This window comes from Mchenga conophoros, linkage group LG2 (assembly GCF_057382185.1).
Source record: "Mchenga conophoros isolate Kocher_MC1m ecotype Shallow Benthic linkage group LG2, M_conophoros_male_GT1.1, whole genome shotgun sequence".
Classification (NCBI taxonomy): Eukaryota; Metazoa; Chordata; class Actinopteri; order Cichliformes; family Cichlidae; genus Mchenga; species Mchenga conophoros.
Genome location: NC_140527.1, coordinates 15,225,842 through 15,241,688, shown reverse-complemented (window position 1 = coordinate 15,241,688; position 15,847 = coordinate 15,225,842). Strand labels below are relative to the sequence as shown.

Genomic DNA, 15,847 nt, shown 5'->3' with positions numbered 1-15,847 from the left:
AAGCTGCACACTTCGTCGCCCTCCCGAAGCTCCCCTCGGCCTTGGAGACGGCCCGGCTCCTCACCTCCCATGTGTTCCGTCTTCACGGGATCCCCGAGGACATCGTCTCGGATAGGGGGCCGCAATTCACGTCCCGTGTTTGGAGGGAGTTCTGCTCCGCACTGGGGGCCAAGGTCAGTCTGTCTTCCGGTTTCCATCCACAGAGTAACGGGCAATCGGAGCGGGCCAACCAGGAGCTGGAAGCTGCCCTCCGCTGTGTCACTTCGCACAACCAATCGACCTGGAGTGAACAGCTTCCATGGATCGAATACGCCCACAACAGCCACACATCCTCCGCCACGGGCAAGTCTCCCTTCGAAGCGTCCCTGGGCTATCAACCACCTTTGCTCCCGGCCATCGAAGGTGAGCACTCCGTTCCTTCTGTACAGGCTCACCTCCGCGGGTGCCGTCGTGCCTGGCGGGCGACTCAGGCTGCCCTGCTCCGTACTAAGGAGCGGAACAAGACCCTCGCTGACCGTCACCGGACACCGGCCCCCGTGTACACCATCGGTCAACAAGTATGGCTGGCTACCCGTTTTGTGCCGCTACGGACTGAGTCGAAGAAGCTGTCTCCTCAGTTTATTGGCCCTTTTCCCGTTGAGGCCATTGTGAACCCTGTGTCTGTCCGCCTCAAGCTGCCGCGCAACATGCGCATTCGCATGTGTCTCAGGTCAAGCCGGTGCTCTCCAGCCCGTTGTGCCCTCCCTCCAGGGCCCCGCCGCCCCCCCGGCTCGTGGATGGTCAGCTGGTCTACAATATCACCCGCATCATGGACTCCCGGCGCCGGGGTCGGGGTTTTCAGTACCTGGTTGACTGGGAGGGCTACGGGATAGAGGAACGCTCCTGGGTGCCTCGAGCTGCTGTCCTGGATGGTGCCATGCTCCGGGACTTCCACCGCAGGCATCCAGGTAAGCCTGGTGGGTCACCGGGAGGCTCCCGTTGAGGGGGGGGGGGTACTGTCATGGTCTCCGTGCCTGCCCGGTCGGCCCCACAAGGCTACAATTGCTGTTGCTGTTTTCTCCCTCTCTGCCTGGACGGAGCTCACTGTGGGCTCCCGCCCTTGGCCCACACACACACCTGACAACACTCACCCATCATCACCGGGAGCACTATTTGAGGCTGGAACACAGATCCTCTCGTCGCTGGATGATTGTACCCCTAACGTTAGTGTTCTCACAGCTCTTGTGCTTCATATCCGTGACTTGTGATTAGTTGGTGACCTGCCTTCTCGTCTGCTTCAGATCTCCCCCCCGGACCTGCGACCTCCCTGCTGCGGGAAAGTGTATCGTGACAGATACGAGGATGTTTTAAATTTAATTCCCCCCTCAAATTGTATCCCCGTTCCCTTTTAGAAAACATTTTTAGAATATTGTCAGGAAGCAGGTTATTTATTGCTTTATATATAATTTGTGCACTGAGAAAATGAACCAGATCTGTGAATTTTAGAATTTTTGATTTTAAGAATAGTGGATTTGTATGATCTCTGTAACCAGTTTTATGGATTATCCTTAAGGCCCTTTTTTGTAATATAAAGATTGATGACAGTGAACATTTGTAAGTATTGCCCCAAACCTCTGCACAGTAATTCAAATACGGTGCAATCAGGGAACAATAGAGAATGTGGAGTGATTTGTAGTCCAGAATGTGTTTTACTTTACTCAAGATTGAGACACTTCTTGAAATTTTGTTATGTATATGATTTATATGAGACTTCCAGTTGACAAATGTTGACAAAGAGCTGAACAATTTTTGTGGTGCATTTTACAAACAAAGCATTTGAACATTGTCAAACAGTTTTTGTTTTTTGTTTTTTTTAAATCCTCCCAAAAGCGTGTGGACCTTGCGGGCATTTAACGGTCTTGCAGCAGACATGCTCTCAGTTCCTTGACTCGAGGGCTTTCTTTTGTGTTTCCAACATCAATGTTGTAGATTGTGGTTTGAATGAAGGTGTAGAAACTGGAAAGAGCTTCATCATATGAGAGGCTGAAGACAAAGTGTGCTTTGAAAAGCCCATCAAAAGCAGCCACTGAAGTTGGAGCATCACATGGGATAGCTTTCTGGTCTACAATGATGAAGAACCTCTGAATGTTCTTCTTTTGCTCACCAATGCAGAGAAGGAAGGGCTGCCTGGTGTTAGCTTTCTCCAGGAAAGCAGTGAGGCTGACTCCTTCCTGGAATTTGAATAGCACATTTCAATCATGAGTAAAATTTCTTTTCAACTGTTTGGCTTGCATATAAGGTCTATGGGCCCAAGCAAGTAACCCGTCTTAACACAAATGGATCCAAGTAGAATAAAACAGAGTAATGCTTTATTTTTGAAGTTCACATTCTTCTGTTTGCAGGGGCAATGAGTGTGTGCTGAACCCAAATCTGTGGATTAACTTCTTTTGGAAAGGAAAGCCATACCAGATTTTATCTCTTCTGATATCTATAGATACAGCATGATTTCATATCAAATACACAAAAGGTAATTAATTTACTGCATCTTTTCTGTTTTTATCTTGTGGCTTACCATGGACCAAAAATCATTAATTACAAACAGTTTTTACAAAAAAATAGAGTAGAGTAATAGAGCATACCTTGATGAATCTCACAAGATGATTGGCTGCCTGTGCAGAGCTCATTTTTGCTGTTTTTTTTGTGGCCTTTTGATGTTGGGGGCAGGAGATGCAGCAACAACAGAAGAGCTGCCATGTCACTATCCCAGCCTTAAAGACAAAAAGCACATTTGAGACAAAAGGTTAAACATGGACTAGAAAACAGTTGGAAAATAAGCAGTTAAATGATGAGATTTCTGGAAATGCTTACAACCACAAGGATGCATAAATTACTAATTTACTAGTCTATTTCCGCTCAGTTAACTGTTTTAGGACAGACAAATGGAAATGTAAGTATTTTATATACTGAAACACTGTCCAAATTTACCCCAGTCATTTGAAGCCTCCGTATCAAAAGATGCTCGTAACTCCTCAACACAAGGACTTGATGGAAGACTTTGGCTTTCTGCGATGATTTTTTGCTTGAAATACGAAGACCACTTTGTAAGAAATCTTCCAGAGGCTTCATCTCCAAGCATCATTGCAAAATCCTGATCAATCTATTAATAAGACAAAACAGGAACCAAATACTGGTTACTTAAGTGTTCTTGGCAAAATGTTATCTTTAGTTTCATATCATGAAATATCTAAAAATATACTCACCAACCCCGGTGTATCAAGGAAACGAGGGAAGACATCCAAGATTGATGATGTTGCATCTGGGTCATGTACCAGCTTCTGTCTATATTCAAAAGTAGCTTTCATCTTCTCTTTAACCACAGACCTATCTGTTGAGTGTCTAATAACAGACAGAGCCTCTCTGCACTCCTCACCAAAAAGCTGTCCACTAACAAACAAAGATTCTCTTCGGGTTGTTGGACTGTGCTGGAAGCTTGGCCTGGGACACCCACTAGCACCATCATAGGTATTGCGTTGGACAGTCTTGAGTCTCCAAGCAAGATAGCCAGTATTAGCCTCCGGATCATAGTAATGTTCCTGCTCATGCATGCACATCAATCACACACAAAAACAAACAAAAAACATACACAACAAAAAAATGCAACAAAGGAATGCATATTTGGTACCACTTTAACAACATGTATAAATTACAGAGATGTTGCGTTTCAGAGATAACACTTACATAGCCATTTTTTGAGTAAGGATCTTGGAGATATGGAAAAAGCGTTGCAATCCCCAGTGCATAGTTAGTCCGAACACTTATGGGCGGAATCCTCCTTTCAAAAACAAAACAAAGTGTATTGCTCTTCTGCTCACTCGACAATTGTTTTTATGATCATCAAAGAATACTTACCCATGTGATTCTATCATATCTGCAACCAGTATGTTGACCATTTGTCGATGAGTTGGATCTGACAGTGTTTTAGTTTTGTCGTATTCATTGAAAATTTCTTCACCCTTTGGGTTTGAGCTCAGGACACTACAAACCTTCTGTTTAAAAAAAAAAAAGTCATACTGATTAAACTAAAGCAAATTATTCAAAAAAGTTAGTGTTTGTATAATGCTGTTAAGCACTGGAAATTGCTTTAGGCTTTGCTTTTGACCTGCTTCGCTTCATCGCGATCAAGCACTTGTAGGCCCTTCTTCCTGTTCTTTGTACTTTTGAGGATCATAGTTGAATCTGATGAACTGGTAGAAGCTGGGGACGATGGATGGTCTGACAATGAAACTGGCGATGTCAGGAGGGCAAGAGGGATTGGCTGTACCGATGACTCTGATTCATCGTCAGCCACACTGATCTCAATGTCTTAAAGGGGAAAAAAGGGACATAAAAGGCATTGAAAAAAAATGTGCAAAATGCATATGAGAAGTCACAACAACTGCAATAATGTTCAACCACATAAATTATATCTGATAACAGCATGTAATATGCACTCAACATGTAAAAGCATTTTACAGTTTTTCAAAGAAGAAAATTGGAATCTGAAAGGTTGTTAAATCTGGCTAATATTCATGTAAACTTTGAAGACCATGAAGAAATGTACTCCTCTAAATTATTATGGATCTACTGTACCTGTTGCTGTCTGCATTCTATATCCAACTTTGAAAGCTCGAACTCCAGACTTTTATCAGCTCATCAAAAATGTCTGCGACAACTTCAGTGTCAGACGTATCAGTGAGGATGAGTACACCTTCTGTGAAGAATTGAGGCTGCAAGCTGAACTTGTCCATAACTGAAACAAAGAAATCCAAAATGTCACTATACTATTAAAACCACCAAGTCTTACTGTTGATCACTTATAGGTGATAATTTTATACTCATTTAAATTGCACATGAGTACAAACCATCTTTAAGAAACTGGTGGAAATGAAAGCATTCATCACTTTCTGGAACTTTGACATACTTCTGCACTCCCCCATATTCCACCTTTGCAAGCATATCCTGTGTGGAGATTCAATAAAAAAATTAGTTGTACAGTAATTAATTGGACAAATAACCTGGTAATCAATTGAAAAAAAAAAGAATCATGATCCATAACTTGTGTTAAGCAAAGCATTTTCCCAAAAGACAATTCTAGATACTAAACAATTTGTCCATCTTTCAAGTCAATATTATACCCACAACTAGGGCTGCCATGATTAGTCGACTAGTCACGATTACGTCGACTATCAAAGTCGTCGACGACTAATTTAATAGTCGACGCGTCGTTTTAAGCTTTGTAAGATCCCAAAAGACGCAGGAATAAGTAGCAGGATTTAAGAGTGTAATAACGGACTGAAACAGAAGATGGCAGCACTGCATGTACAAGGATGCCAGCTGCCGTTAAACCCCGAAGAAGAAGAAGCTGTGTCCCAGAATTCATAGCGTGGCCCTGCTCAGTTTCCAACAATGGTGGCAGCTAGTTAGTTTTAATATTACTGTTATTATTCTTTCTGGGTCACAAAATAAACGTTTAACATGTTTTCAGGCGAGAATGTAGCTGTGTAAACCTCAAATATCTGCTCAGTTTATCAAGACACCACATATTTTCAGAAGCGCTCCGACGTTTTCGGAGACGTCTGTTACCCACTAGCTCGATAGCTAGCCGGGAGCAAGGCTCACCAGAGCCCGTGGGAACACCGGACTCCCGGCAAATCATTTTCAAACCCACCGCCGTCTTTCGCTACTCAGGTTAAACATGATATATAAGTCACTTAGATAACTTAAAAATGTTATTGTTTGGCTTTTTTCAGTATTTTATTTGTTCCTGAGTAAATCGGCTGACTTTATTAAACTCCACCGAAACACTCTGCACATTTAATTAACATTTAATAAACTACCATCTTGTCTTTATTTTTAGTTAGCACATACCTTAAACACTTAAAGCTGTAATCTAATGATAGTTATATAAGAGCAGATGCTGCTGGTGCAATAAGCTGTCCGTTTTACATCCAATTGATGCATGATCTGATTAGTGGACTAATTGCAAAAACAATCGGTGACTAGTCGACTATCAAAATAATCGTTTGTGGCAGCCCTACCCACATCACATTTGTTAAAATGATGCTCTCTATAACAACTGAAGAACACAGACAATAGTTAATTCCGTAATAAATTCAAAGCCTTGATCTTTTTAATTTTTACGTAAAATGAGTGCACAAAACTCTGAAAAGATCTAAATGTTAACATAGAACCCAGTCAGCACATCTGCTATTGCCGTTTACTATATCGGTTTATGTGGGAGATAGTTTTCAGGCTTTAAGTGCCACCATAATTTTATGCCAACCTAAACATTGTTTTAAGTGTATTTGAGTTAGCAAAAAAATGACTGAACACTCATATGCAAGTCTTTTGCCCGCCAACAATACATTTCAGCTAGCTAAAACAGATTTTTATGCTATCACCGAGCAACGTGCTAATGCTTTTCACAAAGCTTTGTCTCGACTCAAAAAAGCCACAGAAGTAAAAGGTAGTAATAATAATTACAAGAATCTCAGAAAAAATGCCTTACCAGGCGTGGCAAACAACTCGGAAAAATGGAGAGCTAAATGTTCTGAAATGGCTTCCCTTCAGCTTCATTCGGAACCTGTGATGCTGGGGGCGGAGTCTATGAATTTACTCTATTAGTGTCATAGCCCCTTTAGGAGTTCAGAGTTAAGAAGTCAAGAGTTAATGTTTCCATTTTGACACCTCAAGATTTAATATAGAAACACTCATTTTTAACACTCGATTTTAACTACTAATGTTTTACACCTCAGAGTTACATTAAAAGAAAGTGACTCTACTTAGAGTAAAATTAACTCTGCATTTGCACAAAGTCTACTAACACCAATATATTTAACACTTTTGAATTTGCTGTGTACTCAGCTCAATACGAAACGTGTAATATTTTCGCCGGACAAATGCCCGGTATGCCCGATGGCCAGTCCAGCTATGTTAACCTGCAACCAAATCTGCAGCTCCACACAGCAATGTTACGACTTGGATTATATCTTATAACTCATAACTCTTATGCTAGCTCCCCCCAGCAGCCTACTGTCTGAAATATTCGATGGTTGCAATAATTCTTTAAGTGTTATTTTTTCCTTGGTATTCTAATTTCACAGAAGTTTACTAAACTGAACACACTTAATATTACTTACCAGGACATTTATTCTCTCCTCATTTTCTTTCACCGAAAAATTGTTTTCTGCAGTGCAGTCTTTCTCCTTCCTTTGCTAACGTGATGCTCAGAAGCCGATGCTGCATTCAGTTACACTCGGATATCTGAGCTTCACTGAGAAAACATAATCGTACAATTTATATTTGATTGAATTTCATTGTTTTAGCTTCGGGGTGGCACCTGGGGTGGCCAGTGTGGTTGGGGGGATGGTCTGTGCCACCCCAGGACACGCCACTGTCTTCTATATATATATACAGACTTCTACTGTTGTTCTACATTTTAATGCCTGTATTTCATTTAATTTGTCACCAGCATTGTCGCCATCTCTCCTTTTAGTGACCCTCTGGAGACTGAGCCACATGCTGATGCTTCTACTATCAAACCCCACTCTAATTTTTAATTTAGACATCTGCTTTTGTCAGTTATTAAATAAAAGAGATTAATTAATTCAGTGTAATTCTGCTATGAATTTTATTAACCCTTTAAGACCTACCAAGAAGTCCGCCAGAGCTTACTTTTTTTTACATGCTGTAGTGCCATTTTTGGGAGCATTTCAAGTTGCTATACATCAATACATCTGTTATAGCCCATATTTTAATAATATGTCTGCATTAAGTCTATAGTAACTACATTAATTGCAAAAAGGTGCAATATACTACAAAAAAATTGAAAATCGTTTGTTTATTTTTACATATATTTCTACTTTGAGAAATTTAAGAGGTTTATCCCTCCAAACTTTAAATACAAAAAATTTGCAAAAAATGTTTTCCCACCACAGGAAATTTATTTTGAGTGTTTTCAGTTTTATTTTTGAGATTTTGAGAACAATTTTTATATACTGCAGGAAAAACGAAAAACAATCCTATGATGCAAATTTGCAAAGAAAACAGCATGTGCATCAAAATAAACTATTTCCAGCAGTGCAATTCGAGTTCTAAGCATCCCAGAAACTATTCAGAAAAGCATAAAGTCAAACATGAATTATAAAAACACAGTATAGGCTCTTAAGGCCTACAAGTAAAAAACTACATTTTCTGCGAAAATGACGTCACTTCCGGTTTCAGGCAGGAAATGGCGGACATGCGATCGTTTGCGCCTGTTTCAATGTGGGAAGTGTTACGAACAGCTGATCAAATCGGCAAAGCCTGTTTCTGGAATATTATGTTTTTGTTCCTGCAAGCGCTTTTTATGCAGTTTTTGCAAAGCTATATGTGGAAGGAAACCATGACCTAGGGCAAGCTGATGGCATAAGATGTAAGTACAACTCCTCCGGTTTCATATGCAAAAATAATTATTGCGCTAGCTTACGGGGTTCCGGTTCTACAGGGATTTAAACATAGTTACGCAAAACAGAACGTGCCTGCTCCGACCGGCTTTAAAGGGTTAATGAACATGAGAATTTATTGTTAAAACTTAAATATGTCCTGTTGCTAAAGTAAGCCTTAATTTTCCTCAAATTATTCTCAAGAAGACAAATCTGATGTAGCCTGCTGATTGATGGTAAGGCGAGCACCACTAAGCAACCCATTGCATTATTAATATTCTGACCCCATTAAACTGTGACTTGTGTGTTAAGAAATTTGAAAAATAAATACGCAGAGGCAGTAAAGACAGAGAGGTCATAAAACACAATAGTGAAACAAGAAGTATTCTAGCAATTTGTATCAAAGATGTGATCATTTTAAAGGAAATTAGCTCATTAGGCTTAAGCTGGTTGTGATAGCCTCCTTTTGCACAGGGAACCTAAATGAGAACTGGTGGAGAAATGGTGTTCAGGGACTGTTACACACAGAGTTTTGTCCAGTGCCAAGCTCTGTGAAGCTGCTTCTTGACAAGGCGCCATTTGGTCATTGGGTGTCTCAAGAGGAAGTGAACTTCCAATTTCTACGAATAGCCTCTTAAAAGACACGTGTTCATATGTCATATGCGTGCTCAACTCTTTCTCTACACCATTATATTTGTGCCACAAAACCAGCCAATCACAGACTTGGATGCAAAAATATCTGTTGGCTGTTTTGGTCTCCAATCAGCTCGAAATGACGAAATGCAATATCCCAGAATCCATTTCGTCCAAAACTCAAGCGAAGCAGTGGCTGAGGAACACAGAGTGGCGGAGTTTGAAATATTACTCTTTCTGGGTCACAAAATAAATTTTTAAGATATTTTCATGCGAGAATGGTGCTGTGTAAAATTCAAATATCTGCTCGATTTATCAAGACATCACATAAGTGCTCTAACGTTTTCGGAGATGAAAGCTATGCGGTCAGCTGGTGTTACCCACCAGCTGACCGTATAGCTTAGATATTTTTCATTTTTATGTTTGTTTTTGTCCCAGAAAGAGTAATATTTCAAACTCCACCACTGCCTCGTTTGAGTTTTGGACGAAATGGATTCTGGGATATTGCATTTCGTCATTTCGAGCTGATTGGAGACCAAAACAGCCAATCAGATATTTTTGCATCCAAGACTGTGATTGGCTGGTTTTTGTGGCACAAATATACAGAAAGAGTTGAGCGCGCACGGGCAGAAATGTTGAGAGCGACACATTGCGAACTAGCGCAAATGCAAAAACTGAGTGAGAGGGGCTGCTATTGTGTGTGTTTATGGATAATAGCAAACACTGAAATTAATTTTTTGCACACAGCAATGAATTTTGTTCACTTAAATTTAGCTTTTCTTCGCAAAATGCAACACTTGCACCTGCAAACTTTTTTTTAAGTGCGCTCAAATTTCTTTTACGTGCGCTCGGAATAGTGGCACAAAAATAACGCCATAAGAATTGCCAGTCAGATGTTTGTAGCTGTGGGTGTTTGGACTTTTAAAGCACTTTTAAGAAATTTAATGTTTACTTTTAGAGAATGATTGGATGGCTCTAGTAACAGTATAATTTTTTCACTCGCAGATCTGACAGTGAGTGGTTCCCATTACTTTTCCAGTCTGAGGAAGCACTGGTTGAAGTGTTTGTGTATTTATTGATTTCTTCTAAGTAATTGTGCATTTTATGTATACTGTGGTTTAATATTTTTACAAATATTTTATACTTTATTTTTTTTTATTAAGGTTTATATGTTGTGTTTTGTCTTGTTTCTTTTTTTTTTAACTATGTGCATAAAGTTTGTCAATAAAGATTGAATTGAATTAAAGATACATATACACTCAACAAAAATATAAACGCAACACCTTTGTTACTGCTCCCATTCCCCATGGGATGGACATAGAGACCTAAAATTCATTCCAGATACACAATATAACCATCCCTCCCAAACAGTGGTCACAAATCAGTCCAAATGTGTGGTAGTGGGCACATCTGCTATATTGAGATAATCCATCCCACCTCACAGGTGTGCCACATCAGGATGCTGATCTGACATCATGAGTAGTGCACAGGTGTACCTCAGACTGCCCACAACAAAAGGCCACCCTGGAATGTGCAGTTTTGTCTCACAGCAAAATGCCACAGATGCCACAAGCAATGAGGGAGCGTGCAATTGGCATGCTGACAGCAGGAATGTCAACCAGATCTGTCGCCCGTGCATTGAATGTTCATTTCTCAACCATAAGCCGTCTCCACAGGCGTTTCAGAGAATATGGCAGCACATCCAACCGGCCTCACAACCGCAGACCTCGTGTAACCACACCAGCCCAGGACCTCCACATCCAGCAGGTTCACCTCCAAGATCGTCTGAGACCAGCCACCCAGACAGCTGCTGGAACAATTGGTTTGCACAACCAAACAATTTCTGCACAAACTGTCAGAAACCGTCTCAGGGATGCTCAACTGCATGCCCGTCGTCCTCATCGAGGTCTTGACCTGACTCCAGCTCGTCGCCGTAACAGACTTGTGTGGGCAAATGCTCACATTCGATGGCATCTGGCACGTTGGAGAGGTGTGCGCTTCACGAATGAATCATGGTTCACATTGTTCAGGGCAGATGGCAGCTGAGAATGTCCCAGTTCTTGCATGGCCAGCATACTCACCGGACATGTCACCCATTGAGCATGTTCGGGATGTGCTTGACCGGCGTATACGACAGCATGTACCAGTTCCCACAAATATCCAACAACCTCGCACAGCCATTGAAGTGGAGTGGACCAACATTCCACAGGCCACAATTGACAATCTGATAGACTCCATGCGACGATGTGTTGCACTGCATGAGGCAAATGGTGGTCACACCAGATACTGACCGGTTCTGGGTCCCCAGACCCCCAATAGCGCAAAAAACTGCACATTCCAGGGTGGCCTTTTGTTGTGGGCAGTCTGAGGTACACCTGTGCACTACTCATGATGTCAGATCAGCATCCTGATGTGGCACACCTGTGAGGTGGGATGGATTATCTCAATATAGCAGATGTGCCCACTACCACACATTTGGACTGATTTGTGACCACTGTTTGGGAGGGATGGTTATATTGTGTATCTGGAATGAATTTTAGGTCTCTACGTCCATCCCATGGGGAATGGGAGCAGTAACAAAGGTGTTGCGTTTATATTTTTGTTGAGTGTATGTGTGTGTGTCTCATTCTTGTCCCTGTTAGTACTCTTGCTGCAGCATTTTGGATTAACTAAAGGCCTTTCAGGAGGATTTTTAGGATATTCTGCTAATAATGAATTACAGAAGTAATAAATCCACAAACCAATTTTTCACTATGGGCCTACTATGAGTTGCCATTTTCCTCTCCAGCTCATGAGTTATCTGCTTTGGTCAGTGGTTGCTGTAAATAAGTGTAAATAAAGATGGCTTTGCTTGTTTAACTTCCTACAAATGCTCAAATACACACCTCTGTGGGAGTAGAATTCATGTAGCTGCACAACACCGTGTTGGCACATGGTACCGAAGAAGGCAAAAGTGGAGGAATCATATCCTTAGCTTAGTTACAGCAATTTCAGAAAGATAGCTACTGTGATGAAATGTATCCCCCACTGTGAAATAATCCATTATAATAGATGTAAATGTTATTAGGAAATGAGCACACGAAACAGGGTTTTCTGTTTACTGTCTCAGTTTCTATGCTATATATCAGAGTGAGATCTAGAGTGTGATTACAGGGAGTGCAGAATTATTAGGCAAATGAGTATTTTGTCCACATCATTCTCTTCATGCATGTTGTCTTACTCCAAGCTGCATAGGCCCGAAAGCCTACTACCAATTAAGCATATTAGGTGATGTGCATCTCTGTAATGAGAAGGGGTGTGGTCTAATGACATCAACACCCTATATCAGGTGTGCATAATTATTAGGCAACTTCCTTTCCTTTGGCAAAATGGGTCAAAAGAAGGACTTGACAGGCTCAGAAAAGTCAAAAATAGTGAGATATCTTGCAGAGGGATGCAGCAGTCTCAAAATTGCAAAGCTTCTGAAGCGTGATCATCGAACAATCAAGCGTTTCATTCAAAATAGTCAACAGGGTCGCAAGAAGCGTGTGGAAAAACCAAGGCCCCAAATAACTGCCCATGAACTGAGAAAAGTCAAGCGTGCAGCTGCCAAGATGCCACTTGCCACCAGTTTGGCCATATTTCAGAGCTGCAACATCACTGGAGTGCCCAAAAGCACAAGGTGTGCAATACTCAGAGACATGGCCAAGGTAAGAAAGGCTGAAAGACGACCACCACTGAACAAGACACACAAGCTGAAACGTCAAGACTGGGCCAAGAAATATCTCAAGACTGGTTTTTCTAAGGTTTTATGGACTGATGAAATGAGAGTCTTGATGGGCCAGATGGATGGGCCCGTGGCTGGATTGGTAAAGGGCAGAGAGCTCCAGTCCGACTCAGACGCCAGCAAGGTGGAGGTGGAGTACTGGTTTGGGCTGGTATCATCAAAGATGAGCTTGTGGGGCCTTTTCAGGTTGAGGATGGAGTCAAGCTCAACTCCCAGTCCTACTGCCAGTTTCTGGAAGACACCTTCTTCATGCAGTGGTACAGGAAGAAGTCTGCATCCTTCAAGAAAAACATGATTTTCATGCAGGACAATGCTCCATCACACACGTCCAAGTACTCCACAGCGTGGCTGGCAAGAAAGGGTATAAAAGAATAAAAACTAATGACATGGCCACCTTGTTCACCTGATCTGAACCCCATTGAGAACCTGTGGTCCATCATCAAATGTGAGAGTTACAAGGAGGGAAAACAGTACACCTCTCTGAACAGTGTCTGGGAGGCTGTGGTTGCTGCTGCACGCAATGTTGATGGTGAACAAATCAAAACACTGACAGAATCCATGGATGGCAGGCTTTTGAGTGTCCTTGCAAAGAAAAGATGAAATGCTGTGTTCAGGCTGTCATTTACAGTATCTACATGGTCGCTGATTTGTTTTTGTTTTGTTTTTGAATGTCAGAAATGTATATTTGTGAATGTGGAGATGTTATATTGGTTTCACTGGTAAAAATAAATAATTGAAATGGGTATATATTTGTTTTTTGTTAAGTTTCCTAATAATTATGCACAGTAATAGTCACCTGCACACACAGATATCCCCCTAAAATAGCTAAAACTAAAAACAAACTAAAAACTACTTCCAAAAACATTCAGCTTCGATATTAATGAGTTTTTTGGGTTCATTGAGAACATGGTTGTTGTTCAATAATAAAATTATTCCTCAAAAATACAACTTGCCTAATAATTCTGCACTCCCTGTAGGTATGTTTACTCATAGGCAAACAGCAAAAACATGAAAACTCTCTACCTAGACTAAGGCAATGACGATTTAGGTATTTTTGTAGCCCTGTTGCACATAATCTGCATTAATCTTAAGGCCTGGCAGCAACACAAACTGTTCATGTTCATCTACGCAATCTATTTGGAACAGCAGCTATACAGACCGTGAATTAGCTCTGGTTTGAGTATCTCAGTGACCAGAAATCTGTTTTTGCCTAATAACTCTGCACTCCCTGTAAAGTGGTGGTGGTGGTGGTGGTGGTGGGGGGGGGTGTTGAGTAAAAAAGATGAAATGCTGTGTTCAGGCTGTCATTTACAGTATCTACATGAATTTTAAACTCATCCACAGTTAAATCTAGATCAAATTGAAGATAGAAACAAAATTGATTGCAACAAATAAATCTGTTTTTTTCAGTTTTCCAGTTAGGGTGGAAAAGGTTAAGCATCAAGCTTTCAAATGAATTGAAGCTCTGTCTGGGTCTTTGGTTGGTTATATGCTGGAGTGGAAGATTGCTGCTGCACCCCCTCCTCAGCCTGTGCTTCATTGACTCTGACAGTTGATATAACTCTGGAGTTTTGATTCATTTATACGTACATAATTATCCTACTATATCTGGATTTCTGTTACGGGGGGTACATCAATTTATTGATGTTAAAGAGAGAAATCTAATGTTTAATAATCCACGTTTCACTGTTTTACTCTTTGATGCAGTTGTCGATACTATATTGTTCTTTCTTTTGTTTTTCTACTTTTAAATAGTTTTTTTTCTTACTGATTTTTATTTGTTTGAGAGCAGACACATCCCCCTAAGACCTCATCCCCTTAGAGACCAGCAGGAGGAGGGAAGCTACTTCCAGGTCCCAATTCTGGATAGTCACATTTTTGGGGAGGTTAATACATTTGGCCAGAAATAAATGGCTAGAAATGAAAACTTCTCCATCCAAAGTGGGATAGATGCTGTCTCTCCTAACAACACTGGACTTTGCCCAAAAAGGTTGCCAATTTTCTGTAAAGCCAAATTTATTTTTTTAAATTAAAAAATACAATCATAGCTTATGCTGACATCTTTAATTTAGAATTTAAAATGAACAATTTTCACAGATGAAAAGAAGAGAATAATAAATCTGAACTTTTAGAGAAAATTTATCTGGCTGCTTCTTAGACTCTGATCTATATTCTCCAATAAAAAAAAAAGGCTTTTCTCATTAACAGACATTGCAGGAGAGTCAATTTATAATCAGAGTAAACCCATTTGTTTGGTTACTTGGGCCGATGCAGCAATTAAAAGAGTAATTAAAAGATTTAAAGTCAAACTTCAAAGCTCAGCAAAGTCTAAAAATGTGGGGTTTTTTCTTTTTGTTCCATTGGGCCTGTTTTTTTATCTTCAAATTAAAGAACATTGTAATGTACTTTTTGATTTTGGCTTCTTTCAGCCTTTTACAAGTGCCACATCCCCATGTTGTAGCCATACACATTAGGCCAGTGTACAAAATATGTGGGAGAATTAGTAATTTGGGCCTCTTCTGTTCATATTCTTGCTGTTGTTGGTTCTTTAGCTTGTCTCCTTTGCCTACAATAGCAAGCACAAAGATCACTGTCCTCCATTGATAGCTAGTGCTGTGATTATTAAATTCCACAAAAATCAGTGTCTTCACACAGCAGCTTAAGTCAGTTTTCATTTATTTTAAGTAAACAGGATGCAAAACAAGCATGATAGTCAAAGTGAACTTTTTCAGGAGTACAATTTTGTAGTTTCGTGGCTTTTGCTTTAGTCATTATAATTTCCAAAAGCAACAGAAAGATGAATAAATGCGAAAAATATTGTCATGTGTGTATACTTACTATAAGTATGGCTGTAATTTGTTGTTGTTTCTGTGCCTTTGGAGAGGTGGATGTAGCCCATAAGACATTGTTATAAACTGCACACAAACAATGACACAGATAAAAATTAACCTGAGTGCACATTTCATTTATTAACTACACTCCTCGTCTTAATCGTATTACCCAAAGT

General features: G+C 40.6%; 1 pseudogene; it reads right to left on the bottom strand.

Annotated features, from left to right (window-relative positions):
- Nucleotides 1-1,889: 1,889 nt before the first annotated feature.
- Nucleotides 1,890-5,387, bottom strand: LOC146581789 (uncharacterized; annotated as a pseudogene).
- Between the last annotated feature and the right edge of the window lie 10,460 nt (nt 5,388-15,847).